The sequence below is a fragment of the Fukomys damarensis genome, unplaced genomic scaffold (genome assembly GCF_012274545.1).
Source record: "Fukomys damarensis isolate Sample0158 unplaced genomic scaffold, DMR_v1.0_HiC HiC_scaffold_14, whole genome shotgun sequence".
In the NCBI taxonomy this organism is placed as follows: Eukaryota; Metazoa; Chordata; class Mammalia; order Rodentia; family Bathyergidae; genus Fukomys; species Fukomys damarensis.
The window spans coordinates 7,346,525-7,367,872 of record NW_022900926.1 but is presented as its reverse complement, the minus strand read 5'-3'; the positions used below and the strand labels follow the sequence as shown (position 1 = coordinate 7,367,872).

Below are 21,348 nucleotides of genomic sequence, written 5' to 3'. Positions count from 1 at the left end.
GAGCAGAATGCAATCTTCGGGAGTCAGTATCAGAAAACTTCTGACTAAAGTATGATTTCATACCTTTTTTTTTACACAGAGAAGAAAAATAACCTGTATTATCAGAAGAACAGTTGGATACCTGGTTATTTCAACTGCATAATTATCCAAGGTAAAAATACACATGACACACAGTCCCTGACATGGCAGTATCCACAAACATGTAAGAGAATTCTTATTGGGCACGCCATACCTTTTCTGTGCTTGTATGACCCTCAGAATACAACTAAGTAAGCCAAATTTCCAAAAATTAAACCCTCTTACCTGAAGCATGCAGTTGGCTGATGAAAGACATTTTTTTCTCTTTAACTGGATTAGCTGAATGATCCTATCGCTCTCCATGTCAGTAATAAGAAATGCCATTTCTGTTTGGTTTTCATTGGCCTTTAAAAGAACAAATGATAATGCCTTTTATTTGCAGTTACAATGTCTGGTTCATTATAAATACTGAAGGTTAAAAGTGCAATATCTTTTAGGAAAATTCCAATTAAAAACTCCGGGGCTATTCAAAAAGTATATAGTAAGGCCTTCCATAATTTTCTTTGATCCCTAAAATAAAGTATTGCAGTTTCTTCTACTATCTGTTTTGCTCTCCTATAAAGTAATAATTATCTCCAGTTTATCAAACTGAAGTAAGTTGCCATAACAAACTTGGTTACCATAAACAAACTAAAAAAAACATGATCCAGTATTTTAGAGAGTAATATATACACAAATATTATAATGTTATAACATTTATATTATAATATATATACATGGTATATGTATATATTTTAATATGTAATAGATCTTTATAAAATATATATATTTATTTCTGGTCTTTGTTATTTTATTACTTCTTCTACCCCTTCCACTTTCCATCTTGTTCTATTAGTATAAACCTCTTTTCTGTTAGTGACAAACGTAGATCAACAATGTGTTTCTGCAAAGAAACAATGTATAAAGAAAGATATTTCTCACTGTGGACACCAGAAACACACAGTATTAAGCATACAGAGAGATCTCTTGCATAAATGTTCACGACATATAATGTCTGCTAAAAGCCAAGCAGTTGCATGTGTTTTAATTATAAGCACTTTTATTCCTAATATTATTGGGCTTATTACTTGCCTTCCTTATGCCTCAATCTTCTCCTCTAAATATAAAATTAATAATAGAGTTTATTTTATCTAATAATATATCTCCTTCTCCTTCCATTATTTTATTCAACAAATGAATATCTAGTGTCAAGTATGGTGATACTCTCAGAAAACAGAGGACAAATAAATAAGCTGAAAAATCCCCACCTTAATTTAGTTACAATCTATTAATTGGAGTAAAAGCAAAAAATAATAACTATAATATTCCATGTATAGTCAAGATATAAAGGCCATAATTATGTAAAATAAACATCCTAGAACCTACTAAATATCCTATAAATGTTTATTAACTAATTATATCAAGACACAAAACCATATTACTTTTGGAATGGAGACATGAAAAACTGCAATCTTCTCAACAGAAAACAGCCATAACTGGTGAAAATTATTTTATTTTAAGACAGTCATATAAAGTCTATAGAAATTTTCCTAAAGGCCAACAGCCAATGGAGAAATATTTATTTAATAAAACCTACAAAATCTTAATAATAATGTCTGACTATATGGTGCTTAAGTCATGACTGACTAGCAGTGATAAAAATATAGTAACTAATGAAAATTCACTAAGGAGAGCTCTATAGCACATCTGAAGAGGTTGAAGAAAGAAACGGAAAACTGAAGATACATCAACAGAGATTGTGGATTGAAGATAATATAGGTAAAGAATAAGAAAATCAGCAGAGCCTTGGCAAACTTGTAGCACATTATGTAAGCTTTTTGTTGCTCTGTCAAAATCCCTAAGAAGACAACTTAAAGGAGGAATGGTTCATTTGGCTCCTACTTTCAGAGTTTTCGGTCCATGGACATTTCCATTGCTGCAAGGCAGGACATTGTGGTGGCAGGGCATGATGAAACAAAGCTGCTCACCTCAGGGCAACCAGGAGCCAGAGAGAGTAAACCCAGTAACAAGGGGCCAGAGATGAGATACAGTACCGAAGGTTATGTCTCCAGGGCCTGTTTCCTTCAACTAGGTCCTGCCTCCTGTCCCATCATCTCCCAATAGTATCAGCAAAGGGTGACTCCATTAGTGGGCTAACCCACTAAAGAAACTCTAACTCTCATTAACCAATCACTTCCCAACAGCCCATCAGCTGGCAACCAAGCCCTCCCTACCATGAGACTTTCGGAGAACATTTTATTTCTCAGCTGTAATAAACATAATTCAGACACTGCATCAATTTGTGCATAATGGAACCCAGAGGAAAGAAAAAAGGAAAGAAGAAAACACTCAAAAGATGAAAGAAAAAACACTCAAAGAAGTAATGGCAGAAAATGCCTCAAATCTAATGAAAAACATTAGCCATATAATGAATAAGTTCAACAAATGCCAAGTACCATACTAAGGCAAAATCTGTTCAAAGACAAAAAAGAAAATACTGAAGCAACAATACAAAAAATAAAATGATCTGTCTCAATGAAAAAATTCCACTAAGATTGACAGCTGACTTTTTTCTAGTTCTAGGGAGGACAGGAGGCAGTAAGACGACACTTCCAAACTGCTGGAGAGAGAAAATGCCCTGTCAAACAAGAATTTGATATTCAACAAAGGTATACATCAAAAATGAAGCCAAAATATTTAGCCAGATAAACAAAAACTTCAGAACACAAGTTGGGGGAGATCTGCCTTATGTGAAATGTTAAAGGAAGTTCAAGTTGAAAGCAAGTGACAGTAATTCAAGTAGATGTGAATTAAAAAAAAAAATCAGTAAAGGGAATTATGCAATCAGCCTTGCTTTGGGCCAGTTCTTTTGACTTGCCTATTTTCTTTTTGAAATAAAAGTATTTACTCTGCCATTTTATTTTGGAATTATGTAACTGGTAGCTTTTGTTGTTGTTTGTTTCATTTTTATGTGTTTATAGTTAAAAGAGTTTGCTTGACTTTCAGAAAAGACTGTGAGCATGGAGTTCTGAATGACGCTGAGCAGGTGAGACTGGGGCTGGAGGATGAAGTCAACGCATTTTTCACTGGAAGACAAACATGAACCTTGAGAGACCAGGGACAGAATGCTATCATTTAAATCTGGTTCAAGTGTATCCTGCAGTTCCATGTGTTGAAAACTTGGTCCTCTGTGTGTCAATTCTGGATGAAGATGTTGATTCTTGAAGAGATGGTATCTACTGGGATGTCCTTAGATCGGTAAGAGCACATCTTCAAAGGCATAGTGGGTCCTAGCCTTGCAGTCCTCCTGTTCGGTGATGTGATCTTTCTTATTTGACCTCAGTGTGTACATGTTTCAGTCAACAATTGGTGGACTCCAAGGCAGGGATGACAAACAGGCCTGGCAGAGCAGAAACAACATGGCGCACACAAGGCAGCAAAGGGAACAAGAGGGAATTACCAGTCTCTCTGCCCCTTTTATCTTATTCAGACTGCTTAGGGTGGGCAGCACTCACACCTTAATCCTAGTACCCTTGAGCCTAGCATTGCACCATGAATCAATTCCAGTTTCACACAGTCTAGATCCAGCCCATGACCACATGAGGCTTTGGGGGATGGTTACACCCAAACCATAACATTCTGCCCCTGCCCCACAAAGACTCATGTACATTTCTTTACATAAAAGATATTTAGTCCATCTCTAAGAGTTGCTGAAGCCCTAAAAGTTTCAGAATCACTGAAAAGTCCAAGTCCAAAATCTCCTCTGAGATATAAGGCAAAATTAACTGCAAGACCCTGTACAAATGAAAAGAAAGTCAAACACCTCCAACATTCAATGACACAAGATAGACATTTTCATTCCAAAATGTACAAACAGGAGGATACAAAAGAATGGGACTAAAGTAAGTCCAAAATCCAGCAGGTCAAACATTACATTCCACAGTTCCACTTCTGAAATTTGAAGCAATCTGTGGCAAGTTGTGAACTCCAGAGGGGTTGGGTGTCTTAGCCCTTATGGCATTTCTGGTGCTCATAGTTCCCATGGCTTTTCTTTGGCCAGCTTTGCTCCCTCCTTGCAGTTTTCCTCAGATTATCCATGTTCCTGGCTTCTCCAAACTTCTGGGATCTCTGATGCACCTTTGGCTTCACACTTACAGCTTATATTGTCCTCTCAGGGGCACACTGCCAGGGCCTCCCAGGTCTTCTTCTGAAATCTCAGTGGAAGCCTCCCTGACCCCACAACTCTTGCAATCTACATGGGCCTAAAATCAGCACCGCGTGGATGATGCCAAGGTCTGCTGCCAGCTGGAGAAAGAGCAGCCAGCCTTCCCTCTCTCTTGGCTGTACGGGTCCAGTGCCTGGATTGCTGAGCACTCTGAATCCAATTCTGATAAACAACTTCCCTAGACTGCCATTTGGGAACAACTTCCTTAGGGAGATGCCAATCTGGAACATGGTGCTCTGTGGCTCCCTTCTCAAAGCAGTGTCCTTCACTTTTGCAGTTTTGAGGTTGCAAAGGGTGGAGTGCTGCTTCCTGTGATCCCTCAGGCCATCTTTTCTGTTCTCCTGATCCTTCTCAGCAAATGAGATCTGCTCTACTCAGTCTTTGCAGTTCACAGCTTTACTGGAGCTTCCTTTCTGGCCAACTCAAAACATTTTAAATCATTCTGCTGGGCTCTTTGCTCATGATTCTCAACATATTTCTGGCTAAAAGCCCCCAACAGTAACCCTGCCACTACCTCAATATTTGACCGCCTTGAAATTTCTTCTGCAAGATTAATTAGTCCACTGCCCCTAATCTCAGTCTCAGGTAAAGTCTCTGGACATGAACAAAACACAGACAGACTTTCTGCCAAGCCGTAACACACATCTTCTGAAGTCTAACAGTCCTTCTTCCTAGCAGAAACTTGCTGAGCCTGGTCTTTACCGGCCTTCTAACCTTCTGAGCTCTGACCAGAATCTCCCACACAGAACAGCCCGAGGCACTCCAGCCCTGCTTCTGTAGCCAGCATCTCTGGATCTTTCCTAACTCCTCCCCTGCCCACAAGCGAGTTCTAAAGGATTTGCGGCCACATGGCAAGGTGATGTCACAGCAACAAGCCCACTGCTCTGGTACCAAATGTATGTGTTAGTTACCTTTCTCTCTTGCTGAGATGAAACTACCAACACCCAAAGTTAGAAGAGAATGGGTTTATTTGGCTCACAGTCTATAGAGGTTTCAGTCCATAATGAGCTGACTCCAAGCGGGATGACAAACAGACCTGGCAGAGCAGACACAACATGGCGCACACAAGACAGGAAAGGAAACAAGAGAGGGTGACATGGTCTTTAATTAAACAAGGACGTAGAAAAAATTATGATGTAAATGCTAACATTAAAAATATTCCAAAATATAACAGTTAGAGCAAAAAGTAATAGAAGAGAAAAAACTATAGGGCTGGGAATTTAGCTCAGTGGCACAGCGCCTGCCTCACAGGCACAAGATCCTGAGTTCTATCCCCAGTACCAAACAAACAAATAAGAAAAGCTATAGGCATGAGGAGATAGTAACATCATCAGAATAATTGGTAAGAATGTCTAGTGCTTACTCCCTCACAGAAATGTTGATTTGAACAGTCATCCACACACAACAAGACCTCACAGGAGCTAAGTCATGCCAGTGAGAGATTACAGTCCCTGGGGTGGAGGATCAGAGAAATAAAATGTACGGAAGAGAGTGGTCTACCATCACCAGCATTCACCCTCCCCAAAGCCCTCAGTGTAGCACAGAAAAGACATAAACTTCTGTGGTTAGAAAAAGAGAGAAACAAGCACCTGCTTTAGCATAAGGCCACCACTGAGAATCCCAGAATTACCACAGTCCCTGCAGACCAAGGCTCTCCAACCTCCAGAGTGTTGTTCTCTTTTGATCCAAGCTGTGCCTACTGAGAATTGTGATTTGTACAGCACCAGACTCCAGTGGGTGCCCTAGACATAGGCTTCATGACCATTCAGTACTGTGGGAGCCACTACGCCCCAAACTCCAGGATGGTCCCACAGATTAAGGCCCCGGGCCTGACCCAGTGCAAAGTGAGCACCATGGTTCCAGGATACAAGTTAAGTTCAAAGGCCCTAGTCGAGGTTGGCAGTGGCAGTCAGGCTCCATAGCCACCATAGTGCATTCAGGGACAGTCCACCCCACAGACCCTCACACAAGGCGTGCTTCAGGACACACTAGCCATTGTCCAATCAGGTTCCTGGCACTGGGTCAGCTCCCATGAATTTGAACTGGCTGCCATGGAACCAGGCTCCATACTCACTTGTGTGGCCTCAGAATCCAATCTCATATCTTCAGACCCACCATCCAGACTTCTTTCTGGGGAGCCAGAAACCAAGCTAGCTTTGTACCAGGCTTACATACTACCCCACCCCACCAGCCTTATCTGCTCTCCCCCTGGGCCGGGCCAACTGAAACAATGAAGGCTGGAGTCTCCATCAGCTGCCCCACTAAAATCTCTGGATGAGTGGATGAGTGAAGGACTTTCCTAGGCAAAGCCAGTCTTAAAGCTGGAAGGTCTTCAAGTGAGCAGACACCACTTCAAAGCCATAGGATCACAAATAATCAGAGAAACAAAACCATCACAGGAAGAAAATGAACCAACAGTACCAGCCATAATGATATGATATAGATAAGTGAAGTGCCTAACTAAAATTTGAAAAAAACTTTCTTGAACTTCCTTTTGTGTAAAGCTGCCATAAGCCAGTGGAGCCAGGCATCACACAGGAGGCTGGCTGAGCCTGCATTCCTGTTGCACTTCTAGGTGTGGGTTGGCTGTAGGGAAGGGCTCTCCATGGAGACCAAGAGAATCCAGCCTCCACTGCCAGATAAAGGTGCAGATGCCAGTGACAAAGACGATGACGCACACCGAGTGGTTCACAGAACATGGAAATCTGACAATGAAATCATGAAAAAGCCGAAGTGAAGGCTGCCAAAGCAGATGAAGAACTCCAATTGATGGAAAAATCCTGTGTCAAAACCTCATCACGCATCCCTCAAGTGAAGAATATTCATATTTAACACAAGCTCAAAAGAGAAGCAGACAAATGAAGATGAAGTACATGGCAGGTGCCTCAGTTCATGAACTTCATTCCATGACTCTGGGGAAGATGGCTGCCTTCATATTCATGTAGGGGAAGATGGCTGCTTTCAGTTTGCCTAATGCTTCTGTTTGTGAACCAAATCATTCATGAAAAGAAGTGTTGGTGAACCAACATAAATATCATAAATATGAAGTATTCAGTTCACAAAAGAAAATAAAAAATAGCGGCCTCCTTTTTTTGACAATGAAGATGAAAACAAGTATGCATAAACATTTTAACTCAGTCTCCTTTGCAAATATGAGGCTTTATTTTAAATATTTTCTTGTATTTTAAAAAATAACCTTTTATACAATTACACATGTTCACTATGTAAAATTCAGAAAATAAAGCAAAATTACTAAAATAAAAATTATATCTATCTGATCAGTATCTCCCTGAATAGAAATAGTAGCACTGTAGAAGTTAACTAGGACTAACGTGTTTTGTTTTGTGGTACTGGAGATTGATCCCAGGGCCTTCACGCTGAGCCTCATGCCTAACTCTTTTTATGTTTTTTTTTTTTTTTTTTTAATTTTGAGGTAAGTTCCGGCTAATTCACTAAATTGTTCAGGCTGGGCTTGAACTTGTGATTCTCTTGCCTTAGCCTCCCAGAGTGCTGGGATTACATGAAGGCATCACCATAGTTGACTACCATTAACATTATTTTCCCTGTATGGAATAAGTTATATTTTTAAAACAAAAAGGAGATTGAATGATACATGGTCTCTGTTCTGTTTTGCAATTGCTTTTATATCGTGAAGACTTTTCTAGGTCAGTAAATTTTTAAAACCTGACATTAATACCTACAGGAAATTTCATAAATAAATGGAATCTCCATTGTGTCTTCTTTGTTAGGAGAATGCCATTTAGGTTGGAACCCCATTTTAGTGTACCTAGTTGAAAATATTTGCACCTGCACAGCCACTGCTCAGGGCGGCTATGTAACTCAGCACTGGTGAGTGACAGCATGCAGGTGGGAGCCTGCTTAATAAAGCTGGAGGTGTTTTTATACAAAAGGATAGACTTACGAGCAAGCATAAGCCTTTGTCCTTATTTTATTATTGGAGTGCAAACATGAAAGCTAAGAATACCACAACTATTTTTTTTGTTGTTGTTTTCTTGCATGGAAGATAGCTACTTGCCTTGGTTATTGTAGTAGAGAAGCTATAGCGCTTGAATCTTGATGGACTGCTGACCTCTCAGCTTCTGTATGATTTTCTTTGTTGAGTGTTTTTTATTAATAATTCAATTTCCACAGTAGTTATAGCTGTATTTGATTTTCTATTCTTTCATAGTTTGATTGTGGTACATTGTACATTGGTAGGAATATATCCATTTCTTTTAGTTTTGTTTTGTTTTGTTTTGTTTTTGTTTTTGTTTTTTTTGTGGTACTGGGGATTGAACTTGGGTCCTTGCACTTGTGAGGCAGGCCACTGAACTGCTGAGCTAAATCCCGGCTATCCATTTCTTTTAGATCATGCAAATTGTTGGGGAATTCTCTTAGAGTAGTACCTTATAATCATTTGTATTATATGGTATTCTTTTCAATGTCTCTACTTTCTAATTTAATTAAATCTAGTCTCTTTGGTTTTGTTCTATCTAAAAGTTTAACTTTATTGATCCTTTCAATAAAAGATCTAATTCCATTAATATTTTTATTTTTTCTAGTCTCTTCCATTCGTTTCTGTTCTGATCATTATTATACCCTTCCCAGGGCCTGAAGAGTTTTATGGTGAGTTTTATCAAACATTTAAAGAGGAATTAATGTCATTCCTTCCCAAAAAGGTCCAAACTCATTTCTGGAGGCTATCACTGCCAAAGCCAGAAAATAAACTCAAATGTGACCCATGTTTGGAAGTACAAATATAGGGAGTTTAAAATAACTACAAGTAATATGCTAAAGGATTTAGAGGAAAAGTTGGACCGTATGCCTCCTCAGATCAAGAATTTCAATGAAATTAAAATAATTAAAATAATTACAAAAAATTAAATTAAATTAATTACATATTAAAACAAATTACAAAATAATCAAATGAAAATACTGGAAATGTGATACATAATGAGAGATGAAGAGTGTTTTAAATAGGCTCTTCAGTAGAACTGACACAGTTGAGGAAAGCCTCAGTAGAACTAGAGGTAGACAATTAATATTGTCCAAAGTGAAACACAAAAGATAAAGAAAATAGCAAAAAAAAAACATGACAACATTCAAGAGTTACAGGATAATAACAAACTTCTGACATATCTGCAATCAGAATCTTAGAAGAAGAAAGCAAGGCAATAGAAATACTCAAAGAGATAATGTCTGAAAAACTTCCAAATTTAATTATAGCCATCAAGCCATATATTCAAGTAGCTCAGAGAGAACTAAACAATGTAAGTACCAAATAGGACAAAACCTAAAATTAAGGGTCACTTCCCCAAGTTAACAATGACAAGAAACACAGATGTGTATCTGTTAAAAGACTGATATTCTGAATGTAAAAGAACCTCTACAGATAAAACTGTAAAGGTAAAAAGGAGTAAAATAGGCAAGTGGTGGGATAAGAACCTTATAAAAGAAGATAAATAAAGCATGTGAAAAATAGCTGACAATCATTAGTCATCAAGAAAATGTATTTTGAAACAATGAAGAGACAATGAAAATTAAAAATAAGGAGTAGATGTGGAACTGTTATTCACTGCTGGAATATAAAATAATACAACTAGCTGGGGAAATTCTCTCTCATTCCCAAAGCTAAATGAAGTATTTTGCTTTTTAACTGCATTGCCAAAAAAACCAAGGAATGTCTATCCTGCAAAAGACTCACTCAAGAATATTCATAAAAGTTTTCTCTACAAGTGCTGCAAACTGGAAACAATCCAAATAAATGTCTATCGGTATTGAAATGGGAAAGCTGTGGTACACTACTCAGCAAAAGAAAAGAAAGAACACCTGATACACCCCACCCTGTGACCTAAACACAAAGCCTTATCATGCACCAAAGATACTAGAAAGAGTAATGCTATTTATATGAATTTTAAGGAGAGATTCTATTTCTATGAGTTTAATCTATGGTGACAGAAATAAAAAAAGATACAAGGACATTTACTGGCAAAGAACTCCAGGAAAGTTCTTGAAGTGATTAAGATATTAATCGGGGTCAAGGTGATGGTTCTATGGGTCAAACTTGATGGAACCGTATAATGAACATTATGAGTTTTATTCTACATAAATTAAATCTCAGTACCATTAGCACTAAAAAATTCAAAGAAAATATTACAGAAAGTTCTACTGTAATAGTTTTAATAGCTTTTTTAAGGTCTAGTACATATACTGTATCTACTTAAAGTGTTAAAAAATCATAGCTGCAAAATGACCAGCGTAATAAATGCAAAGATAAACTTCTCAAAGTGATTTTTCCATTTAAATCCAAAGTTAACAACTTGAAATTAGGAGCTGAGAGTATAGAGTAGTTGTACAGTGTTTACCTAGCATGCAAAAGACTCTTAAGTTCAATACTCATCACCATAAAACAACAATCTTTAAAACAAACAAGCAAGCAAACCCTTACAACTATTCTGTCAGCATCTTGTACTGCGTACCTTGTACTTGGTGTTTGTGTCTGCACTGTCTTCTTCAATTGCTGCTTCTCATTTCTCAATTGATATTTAATTCAGATAAATACTTTTTACTTAGTTTTACTTGTACATGTGTGCAATACAGTTTACATTCCTGTATTGAATTGGTACTTGGTTCGTAACACTTCTTAATTCCTTTTTTTAATCCCCTTTCTCTCACTTCCCCCCATCTGCCATATCTTGATCTCCTTCCCAGTTCTGAAAAATCTAGCTCCTTACTTTCTATTATCTATCTTTTATTTTGTTCTTTATTTGTATTTTGTATATAAGAGAAACCGTGTGGTATTAAGCTTCTATGTCTGATTTATGACACTTAACATGATCTCAAGGTGCACCCATTTTCCTACAAATGGCTTGAGTTTATCCTTCTTTATGACAGAGTAGTACTACATTGTGTGTGAATACCTCATTTTCTTAATTTATCTATTGATGGACATACAGACTGCTTCCAAGCTTTAACTATTATGAATTGTGCTGTTATAAACATGGGTATGCATATATCACTGTAATATAATGTCTTTAACTCTCCAGAAGATAGCTATGAGTGAAATACCTGGGTCAAATTAAATTTCTAATTTTAGTATTTTGAGGAATCCCCATACTGATCTCCATAGTGGTTGTCCTAGTTTGCAGTCCCCCCAACACTGTAGAAAGGTTCCTTTCCCCCCGACAGTCTCACCAGCATTTGTTACTACAGTACTTGATTTGTTGATGATGGCTATTTTCTTGGGGGTAAGATATAATCTTTATGTTTTTCTAATTTGCATTTCTCTAAGAGCCAGTCATATTGAACATGTCTTCGTGTATCTATTTGTTGGCTACTTGTACTTCTTCTATGAAGTGTCCATTCATTTCAGCTGCTCATTTTTTATTAGATCTTCTATTTAGGGGGTCTCATTTGTTTGAGCTTTTAAATATTTTAGATATTAGTCCTGTGAGAAAGAGCTGGCAAAATTATCTTCCCATCCTATAAGTTGCTCTTCACTCTGTTGGTTATTTCTTTTCTTGTGCGGAAGCATTTCAATTTGATATGATCCCATTTATTTCTTCCTGGTGCTATTTCCTGTCAACGGGGGTTCTGTTCTGAAAGTCCTTGCCTATGACTGTGGCTTCATGAGTTTTACCTATTTTATATTCACATCAGACTGTTTCTGTTTTAACATTTATTTCCTTGACACACTTTGAGCAGTATTTTATTCAATTTCAGTTTAGTAAGTGGTAAATGATATGGGTCTAGATTCAGTGTTCTGCATGTGGATAGCTAGTTTTCCCAACATGATTTAGTAAATAGGTTATCTTGGGCCAGGGATTGAGCTCAGTGTTGCCGCTGCCTGCCTCGCAAGCACAAGGCCCCAAGTTCAATCCCCAGTACCAATAAATAAATAAGCAGGCTATCTTTCTCCAGTGCATGTTTCAGTTCTTCTGTGAAAGATAAAATAGTTGACTGTGCTTGGGGTTGTTTCTGTATCCTCTATTCTGCTACCTTGATCTTCATGTCTGTTCTTATGCCAGTACCATGCTGTTTTTATCACTGTAGATTTGGAATACGATTTCAAGTCCAGCATACTTTCTTCATTAACAGTGCCTCCATAAATACGTGGCACCTAGTTAGAAGTAGGCTGCTAGATATCAAGATAATCCATGTACAACACAGATTCAGTGTCTTGTGAAGCTTACATGTAAGCAGGTGGATTTTCAAAATTTTTTTCCATTAAGTTTATTGCTACAATTTAGGTAGACAATACAGTTACATTCATGATTGTATCTTGATTCTTATTTCTTGCCCATTCCCCTGCCCTCTCTTTACCACCTCCAGCCTTCCCTATTTACAAAGACTTTGCTTACATGTTTTCCCTTTTCTCATTTTTCTTTTCCCTTCTTACCTTTCCCCTACCACTCCCACTTCTGCTACTCCTTTAGAACTTTTCTTCCTATTACACAATATCAATTATGTACTTTTATCCTTATTTATGCATTTAGATTTTCACACCAGAGAACTATTTGGTATTTACACACGTGAGTCTTATTAATTTCACTTAAGAGTATGGCCTCAGGGTGCATCTTCTTTCTGGAGAAAGACCTGTTCGCATCTGAAAAGAATGTGTTTTCTGATTTTGTGCAGGGGTGGAACAATCTGTAGATGCATATTAAGTCCACTCATTCAAAAGCTTGGTTCAGGCTTTTCCTTTATTAGAAGACAGCCCGGCAGATCTTCCCTGTGATAAAGGTACTATACTAAAATTACTACATACTGGCAGTCCCACAGTGCAGGGTATGGCAGGCAGTGGACCAGACCTCTCTCTGTGGCATGGCTCCTGTCATCAGCGAGCAGCCAGGAAGCAGGAGCAGGGAGGAGCCAGGAAGGGCATCTGGGAACCAACAGTAGCAACAGCACAGGTCCAGGGCAGCAAGGCCATTGCTCTCACAAACTTGGAATGGTTTAAAGGTGATAGATTAATGACTACCACAAGTGGTCAATTTGCAAGTATGCTTGATCCTATTGGGCTGTTGAATGTATCACTTGGGATAAAGGATTGTGATTGATTTAATGAGTTGTTTTCTCCGATATTATGAAAATGAGAATGTCTATGAGTCATTAGAGACTCAAAATCTAAAGCGTAACTATATCAGGAAGATTTAAGTAATAACCCAGAAATTAAACGAAGGACAACCGAACAACAAAAACAAAAATTAGAAAACACTTAAGCAAGACACAAAGACAGACTTCCAGTTCACCAATGGCAAACAGTAGGGCAAATGAGGATGAAAAGTCTGATAGTGAACCATCAGGACACCCTGAACCCATAGCACAGGAAATAACAAAACAGATCAATCAGGCTCTAGAAAAATTCAAAACAGAAATAATGTCCAAGACAACCATAGAGATGGGGAGCAAAATGGAAGTCATGATTTGAGACTCTACAACAGAAACTGACAAAAAAATAGATGAGCTCAGGAACATAATAGAAACCATGAAAGCCCAGCATAAGAAAGAAGTGGAAACAATGAATGCCCAAAAGAGGAAAGAAATGGAATCCATAAAACAGATTTAAACAGATATCCAGGAGGTTAAAAACTTTATTAAAAGTGTATGCAATAGAATAAAAGATTGCAAAGATAGAATTCCAGATACAGAAGTTGGATTGCAGTCAGTGACCATGAAAAGAGAGGTCTCTTAAAAATAGTAAGGGATCATGAGAAATCGATCCAACAACTTCTAGATGATGCAAAGAAAAATAACATAAGACTGATAGGAATCCATGAAGTAACAGCAGAAAATACAAATTACTTTAAAAAGCTGTTCACAGAATTAATGACAGAAAACTTCACAAACAGAAGGGAAGGCATAGACATACAGATAAGTGAGGCATATAGAATTCCAACTAGCCACGATCAAAAAAAAATCTATGCCTAGACATATTATAATCAAGATCCCAGAAATCCAACAGAAAAACAAAATACTACAAGCACTAAAAGAAACAAATCACATGCAAAGGAAAGCCCATCAGAATCACAGCAGACTTTTCAACACAAACCCTTGGGTCAAGGAGAGCCTGGAGTGAGGTATTTCAAGTCCTAAAAGAAAACAACCTCCAACCAAGACTGATGTATCCTGCAAAACTCTCTTTCAAAATGGATGGGGAAATAAGATACTTCCATGACAAAGAACACCTGAGAAACTTCATGAACACCAAACTAGCACTACAAGGAATTCTAAACAATATCCTAGAAAAGGACAATGAAGGTCACAACACCATGAGGCACAACAGACCAAATCAAATAGGCAAGTCAAGAAACTAAAAGGAGAGGGGGGAAAAAGTAAAAAGAGTCAACAAAAGGACAATAACAGAACAATAATAAGTCAGAACATATCAGTTATAACCATCGGTGTCAATGGCTTCAATTCACCAATCAAGAGAAAAAGATTGGCAGAATGGATTAAGAAGCAAAATCCAACAATATGTTGTATACAAGAAACACACCTAATGCAAAAAGAGGCCCAAAAACTGAAAGTGAAAGGATGGAAAAACGTTCTCCGTGCGACAGGAGCCCAGAAAGAAGCAGGGGTAGCAATCTTATTCACAGACAAAGTAAATTTCAAACCAAAATTCATTCAGAGAGACAAAGAAGGCCACTACATCCTTGAAAAGGGAACAAGTCAAGAGGAAGAGATGACAATCATAAACATATATGCACCAAACATAAATGTCCCCAACTATATAAAACAAATACTAAATAATATGAAAAACCAAATAAGCACTAATACAAATGTGGTGGGGCATCTAAATACCCCACTATCACAAATAGACAGATCATCTAGGCAAAAAATCAACAATGAAATACTAGAACTGAACCAAGCTTTTGAATGCATGGACTTAATAGACGTCTATAGAGTGTTCCACCCCATAAAATCAGAATATAGATTCTTTTTGGCTACACATGGGTCATTCTCCAAGATAGAACACATACTAGCTCACAGAAAAGGACTGAATAAATGAAAAAGAACTGAAGTTATCCTCTGTATATTATCATATCATAGTGCAATCAAGCTGGAGATCAATACCACAAAAAACCATAGGAACTTCACAAACACATGGAAATTGAACAACACTCTCCTGAACAATCAATGGATCACAGAGGAGATTACAGAAGAAACTAGATAGTTTTTACAAATAAATGAAAATGCCAATACAACATACAGGAATCTATGGGATACAACGAAAGCAGTTCTGCTTGGAAAATTCATAGCACTGCATGTCCACACTAGGAAAACAGAGCAAGCTCAGATAAACAACCTAGTGATGAATCTTAGATGCCTAGAAAATCAAAAGCAAGAAAAACCCAAAGCTCGAAAAAGAGAGAAAAATTATAAAGAAAAGAGCAGAAAACAATGCAATGGAAACTAAGAAAACGATGCAAAAAATAAATGAAACAAAGAGTTGGTTTTTTGAAAGAATAAATAAAATCGATAAACCCTTAGCTAATCTTATCAAAAAAAGGAAAGAAAAGGCTCAGATCCATGGAATCAGGAATGAAAAAGGCGAAGTCACAACAGATCTCACAGAAATCCAGAGGATCATTAACACCTACTTTGAGAATCTGTACTCCAATAAATTGGAAAACACAGAAGAAATGGACAGATTTTTAGATACTTATGAATTAAAATCGATAAACCCTTAGCTAATCTTATCAAAAAAAGGAAAGAAAAGGCTCAGATCCATGGAATCAGGAATGAAAAAGGCGAAGTCACAACAGATCTCACAGAAATCCAGAGGATCATTAACACCTACTTTGAGAATCTGTACTCCAATAAATTGGAAAACACAGAAGAAATGGACAGATTTTTAGATACTTATGAATTACCAAAGTTGAACAAAGAAGATAAAAACATTTTAAACACCCCAATTACAGTCAGTAAAATTGAAAAAGTAATTAAAAATCTACCAACAAAGAAAAGCCCAGGTTCTGATGGATTCACTGCTGAATTTTACAAGACATTTAGAGAAGAACTACTGCCTTTACTCTTGAAACTTTTCAATGAAATTGAAAGGGAAGCTATACTTCCAAATTCATTCCTGGAAGCAAGTATCACTTTGATTCCCAAACCAGGAAAAGATGCAATTAAAAAAGAGAACTACAGGCCAATCTCCTTAATGAATATAGATGCAAAAATCCTTAATAAGATACTAGCAAACAGAATACAGAGGATCATCAAGAAGATCATACATCCTGACCAAGTCAGATTTATTCCAGGGATGCAAGGATGGTTCAACATACGTAAGTCAATAAGTGTCATATGCTATATTAACAAAGTCAAAGACAAAAACCATATGATCCTCTTAATAGATGCAGAAAACGCATTTGACAAAATTCAACACCCATACATGATAAAAACCCTCCAAAAATTGGAATAGATGGTCTATATTTCAACTTAATAAAGGTTATCTATGAAAAACCAACAGCCAACATCATATTAAATGGCCAAAAACTGAAAACTTTCATGTTAAAATTAGGAACAAGACAAGGATGCCCACTATCACCACTCCTATTCAATATAGTTCTGGAAACATTAGCCACAGCAATTAGACAAGAGAAAGAAATTAAAGCAATAAAGATAGGAAAGGAAGAAGCTAAACTGTCATTATTTGCTGACAATATAATACTCTACATTAAATACCCAAAAAACTCCACCAAAATACTTCTAGACTTAATTGACAGATTCAGTAGAGTAGCTGGATACAAGGTCAACACCCAAAAATCAATAGCTTTCTTGTATACAAATAACAGAGTCACTGAGAGAGAAATAAGGGAAACAATTCCTTTCACAATAGCATCCAAAAAAATGAAGTATCTAGGAATCAACCTAACAAAAGAAGCAAAAGACCTCTACACTGAAAACTATAGCACTCTGAAAAACAAAATCAAAGAGGATATTAAAAACTGGAAAGATATCCCCTGCTCCTGTATAGGTAGAATCAACATAGTGAAAATGGCCATATTACCAAAACTGCTATACAGATTCAGTGCAATGCCAATTGAAATTCCAACACTATATTTCACAGAACTAGAAAAAAGAATCCAAAAATTAATTTGGAACCATAAGAGACCTAGAACAGCAAAAGCCATCCTAGGCAACAGACACATGGCAGCGGGTATAACAATTCCCAATTTGAAACTATACTACAAAGCCACTGTGATAAAAACATCATGGTACTGGCAAAGAAACACACCTGAGGATCAGTGGAACAGATTGGAAGACACAAAAACAAATCCAGACGTGCTCAGCTACCTCATCTTTGACAAAGGAGCTGACCATCCTCAGTAGAGGAAAGATAGCCTCTTCAATAAATGGTGTTGGCAAAACTGGATCTCAACCTGCCAAAGATTAAAACTGGCCCCTTATCTTTCACCATGCACTAAATTAAAATCCAAGTGAATTAAAGATTTAAATATTAAAGCAGAAACACTAAACTTGCTGGAAGATAAGTTAGGCAGAACTCTGGAAGACATTGGCATAGGAAAAGACTTAATGAACAAATCCTCAGTAGCTTGGAAACTAGCAGAAAGAATCAACAACTGGGATCTCATCTTATCGAAAAGCTTCTGCACTGCAAAAGAAACCATCAACAGAAAAAATTTTTAACAGATGCTCCTCAGACAAAGGACTATTATCTAGAATATATAAAGAACTCAAAACAATTAGCTCCCCAAATATAAAGACCCAATTCAAAAATGGGCATCTGAAATGAACAGACATTTCTCAGACAAAGAAGTAAAAGCAGCAAGTAAATATATGAAAAAATGTTCCACATCACTGGTCATTCGAGAGATGCAGATGAAAACAACACTGAGATTCCACCTCACCCCACAAAGAATGGCTGCTATCAAGAAATCATACCATAACAAATGTTGGCAGGTTTGTGGGGAGAAAGGAACTTTTATCCATTGTTTGTGGGAGTGCAGACTGGTACAACCACTACGGAAATCAATATGGAGATACCTCAAAGAGCTGGGACTAGAGGTTCCATTTGACCCAGCCATCCCTCTGCTGGGTATTTTCCAAAAGAACTAAAAGAATCACACCACAGTGATATATGCACACCCATGTTTATAGCAGCACAGTTTGTAATAGCTAAAACTTGGAAACAGCCCATTAGCCCATCAGTTGGAAACTGGATAAAGAAGATGTGGTTTTTCTATAAAATGGAATACTACTTAGCCATAAAGAATGAGAAATTAGATTCATTCATAGGAAAATGGATACATATTGAGGATATACTCCTAAGTGAAATAATTAAGTCACACACATGTAAATACCAAATAGTTTCTCTGGTGTGAATGAACTATAATAGTACATAAGATCCTAATGAGATAACTGACATTGTAAAATGGGAAGAAAACAGCTAAAGGTGTAGCGAAGGTGGGATGGGTAGGGGAAGGGTAATAAGGGAATAGAAAAAATGTGAGAAAATGAAAAGATGGAAATAAAGTGTTTGTAAATGGGGAGGGGAGGAGGGGGTGAAGGGAGGGCAGGGACAAGGGGAAAAAATGAGAACCAAGACCCATCATGTAGAGGTAGAAGATCCCAACAATGAATGTAACTGTACTGTATTCCTAAAATGTACCAATAAACTCAACTTTTAAAAAAAAAAGCTTGGGTTCAGTTCTAGTATTTTAATGTTGAGTTTTTTGTCTAGATGTCCTGTCTATTTGAGACAACGGGGTACTGAGGTCCCCATTACAATTGTATTAGTACTTATTTGGTTTTTCATGTCTCTTAATATTTCTTCTGTATACCTGGGGGCATTAGTATTTGGTGCATATATTTATGATTGTCATCTCTTCCTCTTGGATTATTCCCTTTACAAGGATCTAGTGACTTTCTTTGACTCTCTTAATTAGTTTTGTTTTGAAACTCAAAGTAAAGTTTGGCCAGATATGTCAGCACTCACCTGTAATCCCAGCATTTGGGATGTTGAGGCAGGAGGATCACTGTGAGTTTGAGGCCAGCCTTGGCTATGTAGTGAGTTCAAAGCCAGCCTGAACTACAAATGGAGACCCTGTCTCAAGAAAAGTTTTACTACAGTAAAATTTAAACATTTTACACAATGTGGTCCCATATGGTCCCACAGTCAGGGAGTATGGAAAACAGTAGTACATAGACACAGGAGTATGAGGTGTGATGAAAAATATAAATATTTAAATTTTAAAATGTATTATGGTAAAAGAAAAATTGTCGATAATCTCGCTTAAAATACTCCCCCTCACATCTTGCCACTTTTTTGTTTTGTATGAGGGATCGAATCGGGACCTTGCCTTTGTGAGGCAGGTGGTGGAACCACTCAGCCAAATCCCTGGTCACTTGTCACTTTTTGAAGCAGTTCTGGAAGTCCTCTTTCATGATTGTCTTGAGTTGTGCTGTCTTGGCTGCCTTGATGTCCTGAGTCAATTCAAGATATGGATCTTTATGGTCCTTTTGACTTTGGGGAAGAGTCAGAATTTGCACCAAGTCAGATCTGGTGAATAAGATGGATAAGGACCCACCGCCATGTTTTCACAAGCCTGCCTTTCCACTGAAAGGCACTCATGACCACATTCACTGTATTTTTTTCTCATACTTTCTAAAGACACTATTTGTCAGTGGAAGTCTTCCAGAACTACTTCAAAAGTGCCAAGAACAATGGGAAAAGAGGCGAGAGGATTTTGAGATATTTTAACAGTAACAAGTAACTACAATAATTTTTTAGATTTAAGCATTCATTATATATTTCAGTCATCCCTTATATTACGCTATAGTTAGAAGAAACACAAAGATGAATCCTAAAAAGGAAGCTTTTAGAAAAATCAGAAAGTAGAGCAAAAATCTACCTTTTCATAGACTACCTATCCACTTCATACATAATTATCAAAATCTTTGCAGACTCTTTGATAGTAAGTCTTTCCATCTCTTCATACAGCAGATATTTAATTCCATTACATACCAGCCCAGCAGCTATGAAAAGGCTATTTGCCCAAGACATGAATTCTACCCTTAAGAAGCTTAAAATCTTCTAGAAAAGGCAGAAAAGCAAATAAGCAGTCATAATGCAATGGAGAGTTTGTTAGTGTGCGCGCTCTTTTTCTTGCCCTTTTCATCTTTCCAGGTGATGTGTTAGCTTAGTAGCAAGTACAGGAAGAGATATGCTTGGGAGGCACCATTTTCATGCCTAGAACCCCAAATGACTGTAATGGATTCCAAGTAGGTCAACCAAGTGAGCAGTGTCTTATACATTATCTTTCAGACAGCTGAAACTCATTAGTTTTCTCCAGCAGTCCCATGAAACACATCCTCCACCCAAACACGAACAACAGCAGGTCCTGACCTTCACCAGAAAGCAGACAACCAAATGTCCTGTATGTTATCCATGTGTGGTATTCACTACAACAAGAACCACTTCAAAAAATAATTCGTGGCATTTGATAAAATAAAAGGTGCTGGAGGGAAGAGACCATTAGTTCAGTGAAATTAGATCCAGCTGTGCTGTGAAAAGCTCAGGCCAGGCTATCTGTAAATCGCTTTTTCTCCCTGCCCTGTACATTACAGCAATCTCCTACAGATCACAAGAGTAGGGCCAGAAGCCATATGTTTGGCATCATGTGGACAGCATCTGGTATATTTTAAGATACAACTAAAAACGTTGAAAACATAATAAAACAACTGTCATTCACTTAATGCTTATGCTTATATGTTAACTCATGGAGAGTTTTATGACAAATAAACAGTTGTATGAAATCTCAGTTTAGTCACCTTCTTTATGCACCTCTTTCCTTGATGAATTACAGTGTTGTCTCTCTTGGTTTGGTGTGTGTGTCCATGAGTGTGAGTGTGCCGTGTGTGTGTGTGTGTGTGTGTGTGCACTTGCCTGTGCATGTGCTACTGTTGGAGAAATATTGCTACACAAGCAGAAACTGTCTTTCAAGGTGGGTTCAGCCAAGTAGTCTACCAGGTCATAAATATTATTTACACTCGATTCTGTTTACTAGGTCAGCAGAGGTCTGGCTAGTACATTT

General features: G+C 37.5%; 1 long non-coding RNA gene across 1 annotated transcript in view; it reads right to left on the bottom strand.

Moving 5' to 3' along the window:
• Window positions 1-323: 323 nt before the first annotated feature.
• The window catches only part of LOC104863369, a 34,463-nt gene continuing 13,438 nt past the window's right edge, over window positions 324-21,348 (bottom strand). Inside the window, exon 3 of the long non-coding RNA XR_004517121.1 lies at window positions 324-423. This is a non-coding gene — a long non-coding RNA (uncharacterized LOC104863369). The remainder of the gene's footprint in view (window positions 424-21,348) is intronic.